General features: G+C 39.6%; 1 protein-coding gene and 1 long non-coding RNA gene across 21 annotated transcripts in view; one reads left to right on the top strand and one right to left on the bottom strand.

Annotated features, from left to right (window-relative positions):
* The window catches only part of LOC140847996 (uncharacterized), a 132,969-nt gene that overhangs the window by 109,140 nt on the left and 8,443 nt on the right, over positions 1–15,386 (top strand). The window contains exon 7 of one of the 20 annotated variants that reach the window (XR_012128423.1): positions 12,402–12,735. The exons of the other annotated variants lie outside the window; for them this stretch is intronic. The gene's annotated coding sequence lies outside the window, so the exon portion shown is untranslated. The remainder of the gene's footprint in view (positions 1–12,401; positions 12,736–15,386) is intronic. 20 annotated transcript variants of the gene reach the window in all.
* On the bottom strand, positions 655–13,786 carry LOC140847998 (uncharacterized). The gene is made up of 3 exons (XR_012128428.1): positions 13,583–13,786; positions 6,191–6,282; positions 655–791 (listed from the first exon to the last, which is right to left on the bottom strand). It is a non-coding gene; the product is annotated as an uncharacterized lncRNA (long non-coding RNA).

Genomic DNA, 15,386 nt, shown 5'->3' with positions numbered 1-15,386 from the left:
ATGTCAAGGGGAAATTGTATGTTAAAACATATTTCAAACTGAGCACTTAAAATGGCCATACCTAACAAAGCATTTCTATTTCACAATTTAAATAAATTTGCTACTTTAAAATGCTAATATGTTTATTTTAAAGTGTGTGACATATTTGGGGTAACAGTCTTCTGATAGAAATATTGAACTCTGGAGCACATCCAATTATTTCTCAAGTCCTGTTTGTAACACCAAAATCTCGAGAAATAAGAATAATTAAAAATAAACTGCTTCCATGCCAAAAAAAAAAAGAAGAAGAAAAAGAAAAAGAAAAACTCCTGGTATCTTGACAGCAAGAGAATCCACTGGCTTTTTGCCTCACTGAGAATCAAGAATCCAGTTAAACTAAGCAATTTCAAAGCACTTAATTAAAGAACATTTTTTTAATTGAGTTACAAAATAGGCTGATAAACCTGAATAGGTTTGAAAATTGAGTTGAGAGGATAACAGTGCACCAGTCTCTTTTTTCAGTGGATTCTGTGAGGTTTAACAAGCCCCGGGTTTATCTTCCTCTGCCTAACAAAGTCATAGTTTACCAAAACAGAGTATCTCATGTTCAAATCATGTTGCCTTTTTGAATGAAATCAAATTGCCCTGGAGCCCACGATGTCACCTAAGATTGCTCTCCGTGTTCAGGTCTGAGGGGGGTTCCTCCAGATCACTGCAGAATGCTCCAGGCAGCTGACGACACAGCTGAGACCAAAACCCAGTCAGGCCATTTCCCAGTCCAGTACTTTTTAGTTTATTTGCCTCTGTTTTCGCTTTTGAGGATGTAGAGAGAGAGGAAGGGAGGGAAGAAAAGAAGACTGAAAAGATCAATTTGTTTTTAGGATTTTTCCTTTGCATCCTTATTTACACACTTGGCACCATATTTTATTTGTAATATTTCAGCCCACTTTTTAACTTAATATGATAATAAAAACACTTTTAATATTGCTTATAAAATACTCATACACATCATTTTTAGTGGTTACATTCTGTTCTGTTACGTGTATGTGCCATTATTTATGGATTGAGTCATACCACACAGCCATTTCTATAGCTTAAATGTAATCAAAATTAGCACATTCATTTCTTTCAACCTTTAACTATCCACATCATGTTACAAGTTCTGTTTATAAATTAGCTGAAATGGATATGCTGAGGGAAATTTACATTTGATCCACTTCATTTTGCTGCCAATATCACTCCTGTGCTAGACTCTTACCAGTTCCTTGCCCAGGGAGCAGAAAGCCTTGTAGCCTGGGTCTCCAGGATGGGTGGTAGGGACCAGTGAGACTCCCTGCCCTCTGCCCAGGCCTTGGAAGAATGATGGAGGGTGGTTTCAAAAAGCCCAACACTGTCCTCATCACAGTTTGTGGATAAGCACCTTTGTGGGGTCTTGGCAAGGCCAGAGGACAAATTACAAGCATCGGACTCAAATGTTGCTGTATCTGTGCCAAGTTTGTCGTAAGTTGTATTGTTTTACCTGTAGCTTTTGTCTTCATCTGTTAGCATCTATCTGTCCAGTGTAACACTAACACCCTATGACAACTGGCCAGTTGGTACATCAAGCTATTGCCATTTGGAATTGGTTCCTTAAGACGGATTTCTGAGAGGAATTTCTGTGCTAACAGACAAAAACATTTTGAAGACTTTTTCTATGTGTGACCAAGTTAATTTCCAAAAGGACATTACCTGTGTTACACCTACCAATGTTGATCAAAGAGCTCATTTCTCCACATTATCACTAGGATTAAGTGGATCATTAAAAACTAAAAGTCTCTGTTAGGTCTCTTGGTGACCTGACCTACTTTGAAGACTTGATGGCTTCTCCACTTCATCAAACCATTCAGTCAGAAAGGGTAATTCCATTTTGCCTACCATCCCCTTCACAGTCTTCACTTTGCTGAGGGCTAAAATTTGGGGACAAACACCTGCACGGAATCAAGGAAGAACAGCTTGCCTTCTGTATTTTGCTTTTGGATTTTCAAATGGCCAGGTTTTTCTTTTAAGCATTGGAGTTTTCTTTTAAGCATTGGCAAAATAACAGCTTTACTTTTTACTATTACATATGAATTCATAAATGCCTGAGAGGTTAAAATTTTCCTTGCCTATAAATTGGGGATAGTGCAAATAGTCTTCAGGGTTGGAGAAAAAGTGTGGTGTCTTTAAATGACTTTGAGTCATTATTAGTAGCTAGTATTGGCCTTATCCTAATCACTCACACACATGTATTTTTCTGGATCGAATGAGCTATGAAATGGAAAAAAGCCTTGGAGAGAATGCACAAGGCTGGACTAGCTTCATTGTTTAGGAATTTAGGCAATAACATGGAGTAGTGGGAAGATTGGGGATTTGGAATGAAGTTGTCTTAGCCTCCATCATTGATTACCTCTGTGGCTTTAGAAACATTTCTTTTCTTTCTTGAGTCCCAGTGTTCTCATCACTGAGCACAGTGTGTCTGAGAAGATTCCTGAGCTAATGAATATAAAATACCTGGCACATTGGAGAAACAGTCAGTGGTGGGGGTAGGAGCACATATTTTAAGCACACAGATCTGAATTCAAATACTACTCCATTGGATTAATTTTTTAACTCTCTGGGATTCAGTTTCATTTGGTGAAATAATGATTCCTACACTTAAAGATGCAGTGAAAGATCAGAGGAGATAAGGTATGTGTCACATTTACCCCAGTGCTTGACATACAGTGTATGTTAACCGAATGGTAGTTGATCCGTATCATCAGATTTTCCCCCATTTTGCTTTTGCCAAGCACTTAGAATGTAGTCAGAGATTTCTTTTTCAATCCAGATATTAATATGTACCCCAATGTGTTTCCAAACCCTAGCTGCTTGTCAAAAAATGAATACTGTGTGCCACTTTGACCGACTGTCCTTTTCAGAGTGCCTTCCTGGTGGCAGGTTGTTTATCTGTATGTGTCACAAAAATAATAATAGATGCTAATCCTTAAGGCACTCTTTCTATTAACGATGTCTAACTGCTTGTATTCTAAAGCTGCAGTTCCTTTTAGGTAGTGTAAGCACTCTTAATTTCATTCCCCTTTTTACCATCTAAGTGTCTGACCTTGAAAATGAAAGGTTAACTGAAAGAAAAACTGTATGTATGTATATATGTGTGTGTATAAAGATAGCTATGTATAAAGAGAGATGATGAGCAGATAGAAAGATGATAGACATGGAGGCTCATTTAATTATCAGAACACAAAATTATAATGCCATAAAACCCTAGTCTTTTTAAGTTTATATCTTCTTTTTACATCTAGGACTCTATGCAAAGGCATAAGCTTCCTCTGCCAACTCCTGTCTAGCTAGTAAAAAATTTGGACTTGTCTTAATAGTTAACCTCCAGATCATGTGATGTAATTTCTGTAGGTTGGCAAAAACCAAGTAACAGTCCCACATGTCTGCCACTTAAGTAAGAGATATATTACTTTAACTAAAAGGGCACTTGTTTGAACAGAAATTCTACTAAACATCAAATTAAAACCAGGGATTTGCCTAAGGTCAGCTTTGTCTGTGTTATTCAGTCAAAATCTTCTCTTCAACTTCAGATTTAGCCTTTAGAAGGCTATACAACAATTTCCACTCTATTTCTTCAATCCCTGAACTTATTGTGAATGTATGAAATAAAACAACTCCATGAAAAAGCATTAGAAATAAAAATGTAAGTAAGGGGCAATCCGCTTAGATGAGCTTCTGCCCAGGATACGCCCCAGGCTCTTGCGTGACCTTCATCACACACGGTGGGAACCATAGTAGCCACAGCAATGAGGAGCTTTGGATCTGACCATGGACACTCTTGACCTCTGACTCCTCTGGTCTTGGGTGAAAAGTTGTGCCACAGAGCGTGAGATCGGATTTTTCAAGCAGGTGCCAGAAAGAGCAAGGTGATTAAATGCAGAGAGTGCAGTGTAGTCTCACTCAGTGAAATTTGGTCAGTTGGAAGAAGACAGGAGGCAGTCAACGTATCAAGTATTCCATTCCTTCCCAAGAGCCTAACTAGGTATCTCCCATGTCAGAGCAACCGGCTGTGTTTCCTGGTAGAGATGGGATGGCTTCATAATTCACCAGCTTGGATTTCTTCCCTGCTTCCCTCCTTCACTTCCTTTACTTCTACTCTTGTTTGGTTGGAATCACATCTCTCCGTAATCAACATCCAAGCTTTGACTCAGGCTGTTTTCTAGGGAAACTGGGATAAGACAATTGGTTCCAAGGGTGCTCCTTTGGAACCAGACCTAGAGAGCAGACCTAAAGGTCAAGATTTATATTAAGATTGACTCTGTCTAGAAATAATAGGTACACCACTGGTGCAGGTACTTGCAGTGTTAAGAACAAATGGCATGTGATGGCATCATAATTACTAAAATTTTCATTTGTAGATAATGTGATGAGGTACAGGATGAAATCAAGTCACTGCAGAGTCAAATAGCTGCTGTATTAATCCATATAAAGTAAATTCTAATAAACATTATACAGGGTGGTAGTTCCTTTGGCCATCACTGGAGGCCTTGCAAGTAGAAAGCAGGCTTAACATAATTAGTTATCAGGACAATGTCTGATATGAAAATCAGAAGGCCGTCATGGCAGTTTTGTCTGCAGCCTCAGGGCAATGTGTTCAAAGATAATACGTCTTCTTTTGAACACTCAGTACAACTGTCCTTTATTGTCTTCAAGACAGCGATCAGAGCTAAGTCTCAGCACAAACCAACGAGGAAATTATAGTCACTTCTCCAGTAATAAATAGTCCACATCTCAAAAAGAACTGCAGGACATGGTTAATAGATGCCAATAGGAAAACATGTGGGAATGAATGTTGAGGGTACCGTACACAAGAGCATGGAATGTAATGTTGCAAAAGCAATAATTCACTGGCATGAGGACACTAAGGTGTTGTTTGGGATTTGGTGTTCTGGGAAGGGCATCTCAAATTATCTCCAATAGTACTGTGCATAGCTCAGAAGGACTATGGACTGATTAATAGTAGTCAAAGTAGAGATTCCAGAACTGCCTCCTTGTGCTACTGGAGAAGGATTCAAAAGGCTTAGAGAGTTAGGAGTGATAGAATGGATTTACTACACAAGCTGAGAATCCATCACTTGAGTATATTCCCTAGAAGGCCAGAGCACACCTTTCTCATTAGGGTGAGGAATGCGCTGGTGAAGGGGCTGTTAGCATCTTTGAGACCCTGGGTAGTGGCTCACCTCTACAGGCCATGAATTTAACCCCAATGTCTTACAGATAATAGGATTCTGGACAAGCAGAGACCAGGCTTTAAGACTTAAGCATCATAAGCAATGTAGATCAAAGGATCTAAAGTTAGAGTAACAGTAACAGTGTGCTGACCCACAGGAATGTATGGCTACAGCTAACACAACACAGAATTCCTGGAAGGAGATAGGTGGTTACCTAATAAGGTATTGCTTGAGTTCCAAAACCAGAAGAAATTAGATCTAGTGAGCAAAGGCTGACATCAGCCACCAAAATGGAAAAATCACCGAATCTTATCCAGGTCCCAGGCCTAACTTAGTTTACAGACCTATAGCCCATTGATCAAACGGGAGGCCAGGTCCACTTGAAAAAGGATCCTGTGGTGTCACCAAACTTATCTATAATGAGTATTCTTCCAGTCCCTCCCCAGAGAAACCTGTGTCTGTCCCAAAGTGAGTATGCAGTGGGGAAGTGAGCAATCAGACTTTTGAAAACAGATATGAGGTCTAAATTGATACACATAGCAGGGAAACTAAAAAGCCATATTAGTCCTCCAGTTAGAGTAGGACTTAGGATTTATACAAGCTAAGTGGTGAATTATCTTGCCTATTGCCTTTCTCAAAGTAGATCTAATGGGTCCTCATGCTCATACCATGTATGTCCACTCATCACCCTGTACTTGTTTGCCTGCTCTCCAAATGAATAATTAGGAGTGTGCACATGCAAACACACACACACACACGCACATACACACTTAGCAGCAATCAGTACTCTTCCTCTGGTTCCTAATTGATAAGATATTGACATTGTGATAGGGACACCAAGTGGAGCCCTTGAAATTGCCCCTGCATACATACCAAAATAGCAAATCAGAAGCAATATCTAATTCCTGTTTGGCTGATATAGAGATCAGTGCCTATGGGTATCACATCCCCCAGCCATCCATTACCTGCAGCTTTAGCTGTGGAGGAGAGCTTCTAGGTACAAGGACATCATCCCACTTCAAAGAACTCTCATGCTCATTCCTTGCACAGATGAAGCCTGGAAATGGGGAACACAAGGAGTCAGCACACCACAATCGCCATCAACCTGTGAGCATGGGTATAAGCGGGCAAACATCCTAGCCTCTCACATTCTTTGTTGGGAAAATTCTGAAGCTTATTCTACAGAGTTCATTAGTCAGTTCCTAGAAAGATTAACCACCAGTATCCCACAGTAGCTCAATAACACAAAATTTACTGGCTTTCCCTCCTTTCACACCCACTTCCTCCACTACCTCACTTTTAATTCCCAAGATCACTTCCCAAATAAAGTATTTGATCCCAGCCCCTTGTCTCATGCTCTGCTTTTGGTGAGATCCAAGCTAAGACACTGCTGCCATCAAAGATGAATGGCCCATGAGGTCGTGGTCTCCCCATGTCCATTCAGTTCACCTTAAACGAGGCCTGCTCTACCATGGTAGATGTCAGTGGTCTATTGTAAGAGAATCAGGTGGTCTTTGGTGTAGTGGCGGTGCTGGAAGCACTGTCCTGACCAGACACAGGCAGCACAGCCTCCAACTCTTTCTCTGCAGGTACTGATTAGGCAAATACTGATTCCCCTCTATGCCAATTAAAAGTGAGTATGGACAGCAAACAGACTTTACGCAGCAAGAAGAGCAGTATATGCTCACTTTCTTGCCTCAAACTATGGAGGATACATACAGGTCCAACAGGGTGGGTTCCTACCCATCCAGCCTGATTCATGTACTGCCAGGAGCAGACACTGATGCACTAATTATAGGACCATTCTTCATGCCAACTGATGGCATGTGATTATATTTGATCCCTTCCACAATGGAGTGTTAATTTTCTTTACCAAAAGGCATACATATTCCATATATGGAAATTCAGGAAGGTTAATAAATACCCTTTGCATGACCATTGATAAATGATAGACAAACAGACAAGAGAGAACCACCAAATGAACTTCTTTCCCTTCTTTCTTGGAAAGGACTAGTTAAAAGGAGGCATGTGTTGATTGGGCCTGATTGAGGTGTTCTGTATGACCAAATAACTGATGACGTATTTTCACTGAGCTGTGACTAGCTCATAGATGGACCCACTTATATTTGCTTTGTACCTTTTTCTCTGATCACTTAACTATTCCTTCAGTCTCACTGCTCTGATTCATATGTCTCAGTAAAGCATTAGTATGTGAAGTTTCCCATAGGCTCTGTTTTCTAGGGAACCTAGACTGGGTCAGTTCCTTCCTTAATGAGTGCACAAAGCCTCACACTAAGAGTTTATTCAATAAAATGTTTCCCCATTGCCAACAAAGTCTTTATGTTCATGACTCAAAGAGGATGTAAGCAAGCAGTTAAATCACTTAAAATCATAGCAGATAGCAAGCTTAAAGGCTTGGAGGGAGCATTTGACCTATGTCTTCAGAGATAGCAAATCAACAAAAAACCTGGCTCCAAAAATGTCCTAAAAGAAAGCAATAATTCATTCAGTTTCATAGGGTATAAGGACATAAGAAGCAATCTGACATCTGACAGTGCCTGGGCATTATTTTTCATGAACATTTACAAATAAAAATAACACAATTTTTAAAGACAACCAAATTTTAACAATGAAATAATAATAACTTTAAAAATTAAATTTAATATTTAATCTTTCATCCTGCAAGATGAGGTGGTGATACTAGCCTCTGGCTTTGGTCTTGGCCAGAGAGTGGTTCTTGGTCCTTTGGCAGTTGTCCAGCATGAATATTTAAGGCACCTTTACAAGTTTATCCCTTTCTTTAAAGGCTGCTGAATAGCATTTGTTAAGCATACAATATAGAGGAATCTGGAGTTTAGCTAACAATATTCATAGTAGTAGTAGTAATGACTAGTTAAATGTATTGAACACCTACTTTTTACAGGCACTCCACTTATCACTTTAAATGCACAATTAAGTTTAATCTTCATCATAATATCTTTGGGAGAGTACATGGCATACCCACTTAACCAATGAGAAAACCAAAGGACAGAAGTTTTAAAAAGTTATTCAGTGACACGCAGCTTATTAGTGGTAAATAGAGAAATGACCTTGGGTCAGTCGACCCTGATCAGATGCTCTTTACTCTTTATAATAGTGAGTAATTTTTGAGGATTTATTCTGTACCAGGCAGTGTTTCATGATGCTTTTCATGTTCTAAATACCAACAAACAAAAGAGATCGTTATTGTAGTGATTCCTATGAGACAAATGAGGAAATCAAGGTGCTGAGAGGTAAAGTAATTTGCCCATCGTTAATGAGAGTGAGGGGACTCAAGGGACCCTAAATCTGGGACCTTATCAGTTGTCCACTTTCTCCATTCCCAGTCATGTATGAAATATACCTTTAAGGATTGCTATAATTGATCAGTGTAACATATTTATTTTCCAATTGTGATCTCAGTCATTCTCCACAAATCCTCTGCCGGCACCATAATGTCTTCCGCTGAATAATCCTTCAAATTTTTATGTGTAGGGACACTTAGGACAGATAGCCCCACCCACAGTTAGGGCCTCACATCAATAAGCAGCCTCCTAAAGAGAATGGTTTCATAACAGGAGCATTTTTTGAGGCTAGGTGTTCTACATATCATATGTACAGAGGATGAAATGTTCTGATGCTGTCCCAGAGAAAAAAGGTGAGGGTGAAAAAATCATTTCTTAGAAGGTAAGACAGAGCTGGCTTCTGTCACTGCAGAATGGATAAAAGGAAGACAGCTTCAGGCTGTAGCTTATTTTCTTTTTCAAAGTTACTGACTCCCTTAAAAAAAATAAGCCCTGTGTCATTATCATTTCATCAGAACTACTTAACCTAGTTGGATCACTGTGGAAGATAGGCAGTGACTAAAAATTCAGGTTCAGTCCAGCTGATTCAAAAGTCTCATTAACCTTTTCAATGCTTGAAATACTTGAGAAGGTCCACAATTTAAGATTCTATGAAACGAAATGGGATATTTACATAACAATACATATTCTTGCGGCAGACAGATTCTTAGAATTTTTTACGTGAACATATGTGAACTCAACACAACAACAACAAAAAAATGGAAATATAATGGCCACATGATTCTAGTGTTAATTAACAATGCACTATAATGGTTAGGACAGGCTAATGTTAGCATCTGCAACCTACACACTGCTAAATCCACACAGTCAAGTTCTCCACTAGTTCAAAGGCTATAATTATGTATATTCATATTTTTATGATTTATTCTATAAAAATCTTATGGAATGATATTTGAATATGCTTTTATCCCATTTTGAAGCTAAGGTATAATTTTCATGCAGTAAAATTTCTTTTTTTAGTGTTAAGCAAGTTTTGAGAAGTGCATACCGTCTTTTAAGCACAACTTAAATCTAGATATAAAGATATAGAATGTGTCTGTCGCCTCCATTAGATCTACCCTGCACCCCTGTGTGGTCACCTCGTGCAGTCTCCCTGCTCTGAATCACACCTCCCTCTCACCCAGTGGTCACATAAATGGAACATGCAGTATGTAAACTTTTGAGACCGGTTTCTTTCACTTAGACTAATGCACTTAAGACACCTCCAGTTGTTGCATGTTGTTCTTTCCTTCTACTTGGTGAGTAGTATTCCATTGTATGGATGTGCCACTGTTTTTGCTCCATTCATCAGTGGAAGGGCATTTGAGGGTTTCCAGTTTTTAGCCATCAATAACAAAGCCATTACAAATACTGACATGACATTTTTTTTGTGTGAATCAAAGTTTTCATGTCTCCCCTTTAAACACCCCAGAGTGGAATGGAGTTGTATGGTCCATGCATATTTAACTATATAAGAAATTGCCCAGCTTTTCCCAAAAGGGCAAACTATTTTGCACACTTACCATGTGGCTGGATTAAAGTCAGAGAGGGAGTGGAATAGAAAAATGTGGTCAGAGAAGTAATAGGGAATGGTGTGCAGGGTATTGTCAGCCATTGGAATTTAATCTGAATGGAATTGAAACCATTTTGGTTTCAGTTGTTTGAGCATAAGGAAGATGTGAATTAACTTCTATTTTAAGAGGATGACTATAGCTTCTATATTGAGACTGGACAGTTGAGAGATAATAGTGTAAACAGAGAGACCATTAGGAGACTGTTACACTAATTAGGACATAAACAGATAGTGGGTTGAGTAAGTGTATTTACATTGGAAAATATGAGAAGAGCTAGGGTTCTATATATATTTAGAAGAAAGAGAAAAAAGGATTTCCTGATGGGTTGGATCTGGTTGTTTTATAAAAAAGAGAAGTGAAAAAGTGAAAGTTCTTCAAGCTGAAGGAAAAAGACAATAGAAGAAAATTGCCAGACATAAATAATAGAGTATGCTGGAAATACCAAATATGTGGCAAATTAGAAGACATTTATTAAAACAGAAGTTAATAAAAAGTAAAAATAACAATGTATTGTGGGATTTATAAAATATGTAGAAGTAAATAGCACAAAGGACAGAAGGGGGTAAATGTAAGCTTACAGAATAGATTCTTACATTATGCATGAAGTAATAGGATTTATATGAAATTAGATTGTGATAACTTGAAGATGCATGTTATAAACTTGGAGCAATGGTTCACAAAGTTAAGTCTTCTTAAATCTGATGAGGGGTATTTGAAAAAAGCCTGTAACTAATATCATATTTAATATTATCCCCAAATCAGGCAAGGATGGCCACTCTCAACACTGCTGTTCAAAATTATCTGTCAGTCCTAAGCAAATTAGATTATGGGGTTACTTTTCAGCCTGAAACAACTAAAAGCCAGAGAAGACATATACAATTACATACGTATACATGTATATGTATGTGTGTCTACATGAAATATACTTTACACATAAAGACACACATAGGTTAAAAGCATATAAATAAAAAAAGGATAAAAAATTTTAAAAACATGCCAATATTAGTCATAAGAAATCTGCAGTGCCTGCCATGATTTTAGAAGAAAGAATATTGCCAGAGATAAAACAAACATTATTTCATTACAATAAAGGACTCAATTCATCAAGGGGAAATAACAATCCTAAATATTTGTGAACCCAATAATAACACAGTTTTTAAATATAGGAATCAAAAAGCCGAATAGAACTAAAATTAAAAATAGACAAATCCATAACCATGGTCAGTGATATCAATACCCTTTCACAATAATTGAGAGAGTGAATAGATTGAAAATCAGCAAAGACATAGGAAACTGTCCATCTATGTCAACAAACTTGACCTAATTTATGTTATAGAATACACCATCCAACGACAGCAGGATACACATTCTTTTCAAGTGCACATGGAACATTTATTGCAATAGATCCTATTCTGTGCTACAACAAAAGTCTCAATAAATTTGAAAGAACTCAATTTATACAAGGTATATTCTCTGACCACAATGGAATTAAATTAGAAATTAATAATAAAGTTTTCATTACAAGGAAAAAAATGTAATTATATATATATACATATATATATATATACATACATATATATATATATATACACATATAAAATCATTACATTGTATACTTTAAACTTATGCAATGTTATATGTCAATTACATCTCAGTAAAACTGAGGAAGAAAAGAAGTCAATAAAAGATCACTGGGGGAGAACAAATCCAAAACATCTGAAAACCAAAGAATGTTTCTAAATAGTTGGTGGACCAAAGACAAAATATAAGAGAAATTACAAAGCGTTTCTTGAACTTAATGAGAATGAAAACACAACATATCAAACTTTGTGAGATCTGTTAAAGTGGTACTTAGAAATACATAGTGCTATATTCCTACCTTAAATCAATGATGTCTACTCCCACTTTAAGAAAACAGGAAAAGAAAAGAAAATTAAATGCAAAACAAATAGGAGAGAGGAAGTAATAAAGACCAGAATGGAACTCAATGAAATAAAATTCAGAGAAACAGCAGAGAAGGTCAATGAAACTATAAGCTGATTCTTTGAGAAGATTAATAAAATTAACAAATTTCTAGATATATTTATCAGGAAAAAAAGAGAGGAGATACAAATTACTAATATCAGGTAATTACAACTAAAAATCTGGACTATATATACATACAGAGAAACATATATAGAGACCAATAGCTATGGACCCAAGGAAACAGATGAGTTCCCTGTATTTCTTTTGACTTGCAGCTGTGGAAGCTGGCCACCCCAAAAAGCCAATGGGAACAGAGCAAAAAGCCCCACCAAGAGTCTTCTCTCTCTATAAAGGACCAGGAAAGGGCAGCCCAGCAAGACAGAGCACTTTCAGACAGCAGAGTGGAGCCTAGACTTCTACTCTCACCCTCCTGTAACAGATGCCCCATCCCGTTAGAGTGGTGCCAGGGAATGCGGGGTGCAGCGCTGACACTTCCCCCACCGGGCAGTAATGAGGCTCTCACCCCTCCAAGGCATCGATGAAGAGCATGGGAACAATGGGGAACCTGGACGTCCAGGTGGAAATGTTCTATATCTTCACTACATCAAGGTCAATATCTGGTTCAATCTTATTTTACAGGATGTTTACATAGGGGGAAACTGGATAAAGAGCACACGGGATTTCTGTATGACATTTTACAACTGGATGTAAATCTATGATTATCTCAAAATAAAATGTTTAAAAAAAAGAATACCCTGTTATTAAGAAAATAAATCCTTATCAATTTTAATAAGGAAATTCAGTTTTCATTAAAAATAAATATAAGAACCCAACTCCATACAAAGAAAACTCCAGGCCCACATGGCTTCGGGGTGATTTCTACCATACATTTGAGAAAGAAGCGTTGTCAGGTAGACACAAACTCTTCCAGAAAATTGAAGAGAAGGGAGTACTTCCCAATTAATTCCTGATACCAAACCAGACAAAGAAATCTACAAGCCAACATCCCTCATGAACATATACGAGAGTATAAAAGGCAATAAAAATTAGCAGACTGTTGGTACATCCATGTTGATGCTACCATGTGGATGAGTCTGAAAATAATGATGCTGAGCAAAAGAAGCCAGACAAAAAAGAACTCGTTTGAGCAGGCGGAAGTGGGGGAGGGGCGGCGGGCACCCGCGCTCGCCGCTGTCCCGGCGGCCGGGGGCAGCCCCTGCGGGGCGACCGCTCGGGCTTCCAGGGCGGGCGGGAAGTTCCCGGCCCGCATCCTTCCTCCCCGCGACGAGCCGGGCTCCGGCAGCCGCAGCCGCGCGCTCGTACCCGCGCGCTCGGATACACTTGCCGCGCCCCGCCCGCCGGCGCAGCCCGGCCGCGGGGACCCGCTCGCGAGCCCGGCCCACGCGCTCTTGCTGCTCCCCGACTCCCGCGCAGCCCCGACGCTGCGGACACGCACCCGTCCACCTGGCCTGCCACGCTGCTGCGCGCACATCTCCAGGACACAACCGCAGGGGAAGAGAGCCTGGGGACCCGCCGGGGCGGGGAGGGACTGACCCGGTGCCGCCCATCGGGGCAGGTGCACTGCGACGAAGGCCTCTGGACCCTGGGACTCACCCCGCGGCCCCCGATTCCCGGCTCCGGGACTGGATAGAGCCGCCGCCCAGCCTTCCAGAATCCAGACACTGAAGTACAAAGATGAAGGGACTGAGGTCATACAGCAAGTTAAGTGACGGAAGTGGAATCTGAACCCAGAGAGCTGAGGTTGCAGGACAACCAATTAACCTGAATTCCAAGGAACCTCCAAGAAGATATGGGACGCAGGCCCTGGCACACTTGAGAAGCAGGAGGAGGAGGAAGAGGTCTCTGTGCAAACAGGTTGGAAGAATTCAGCTGCAATTTTTACTGAATTACTAAGGGCCCAGTGTGGCTAGCCTGAGCGTACAGAAAACACTGGAGTCACAGACACGTGAAGTCATCACAGAAACAGCAAAGCCCAAAGCCAGTTCAACTCCAGACAAGACTAAAGGCTCCACACTAATGGCCTGAGAAAAGAGAGAGGTGACAGTTTCCAGAAAGGTAAATAATGTTTACCTCAATGTTACTGTTCTACATATTATGTCCAGAAATCAATATAAAAATTATACACACACAGAAAGCAATTTTCAAAAAAATGAAAACCCTTATTGTCAAGAGATAAAACAACAACCAAACAGAATCAGACTTCAGCACCAGATAACTCTGTGGAGTTATCTAACAGAGAATTTAAAACAGCTCTAAAAATATATTGGAAAATATGGGCAACATACATAAACAGAAAGGGAGTGTTAGCAGAGAGATGGAGACTATACGAGTCATATGGAAAATGCCAGAAATTTTAAAAACATATAACAGAGATACATACAGAATGCCTTTGGCAGGTAAGCTCATTGGTAAACTTAATACAGCTGAGGACAGAATCAGTAAACTTGAAGATAAGTCAACAGAGACTACCCAGACTGAAACAGAAAGAGAAAAAGAGTGAGACGAACAGAACAGAAGCTCCTAAACTATCATGTGTGTAATCTGAATCCCAGAAGGAGAAGAAAGTATAGGTAGAAACACACACATACACATATTTATTTGTAGAAATGATGACCAGTAACTTTCCAAAAAATGAGAGAACCAGAGAGAGAAAAAACTCACAGAATCCAAAAATGGTTAAATGCCAACACACAAACACACAGACACACAAGCAAGCCCCCACACACAGACAAAATATAGGGTCTGTCATATTCAAACTGGTTAAAACCAAAGATAAAGAGAAAATCATGAAGGTTTTGAGAGAAAAAAGACAGACCACTTACAGAGGAACCAAGATAAGAATTACAGCAGGTATCCCATTAGAGGAGTTACATGCAATCACATCTTTCTCAGACAAAGGCATTGCTTACAGCGTGCTATAAAAGTGCCAGGCCTGGGTTCCTCAGCCACAGCACAGCCCCACCGTGTGTGTGCCATGCATCTGGGACCACTGTATCACTTGCTGGACATAGGGCCAGGAGGACCAGCACACAACTATGCTGATGTTCATGTTGTCTGGTGTGCTATGAGTAATAAACTGTCTCGATCAGAAAAAAAAAAAAAGACCTCGTTTGATTTGATTCCTACAGAAGTCTAGAAAATGTGAAAGCAACTCAGTGTGTGGAGTGGGGGAGTAGGTAGCTAGCAAATGGGACGAAGTAATAGGGCGTGATTGCGAGAGCGCATGAGGATCCTCTGGG

Source organism: Manis javanica, chromosome 2 (assembly GCF_040802235.1).
Source record: "Manis javanica isolate MJ-LG chromosome 2, MJ_LKY, whole genome shotgun sequence".
Taxonomy (NCBI): Eukaryota; Metazoa; Chordata; class Mammalia; order Pholidota; family Manidae; genus Manis; species Manis javanica.
Note: the sequence above shows the minus strand (reverse complement) of the source record. Positions and strands in the feature narration are given on the sequence as shown.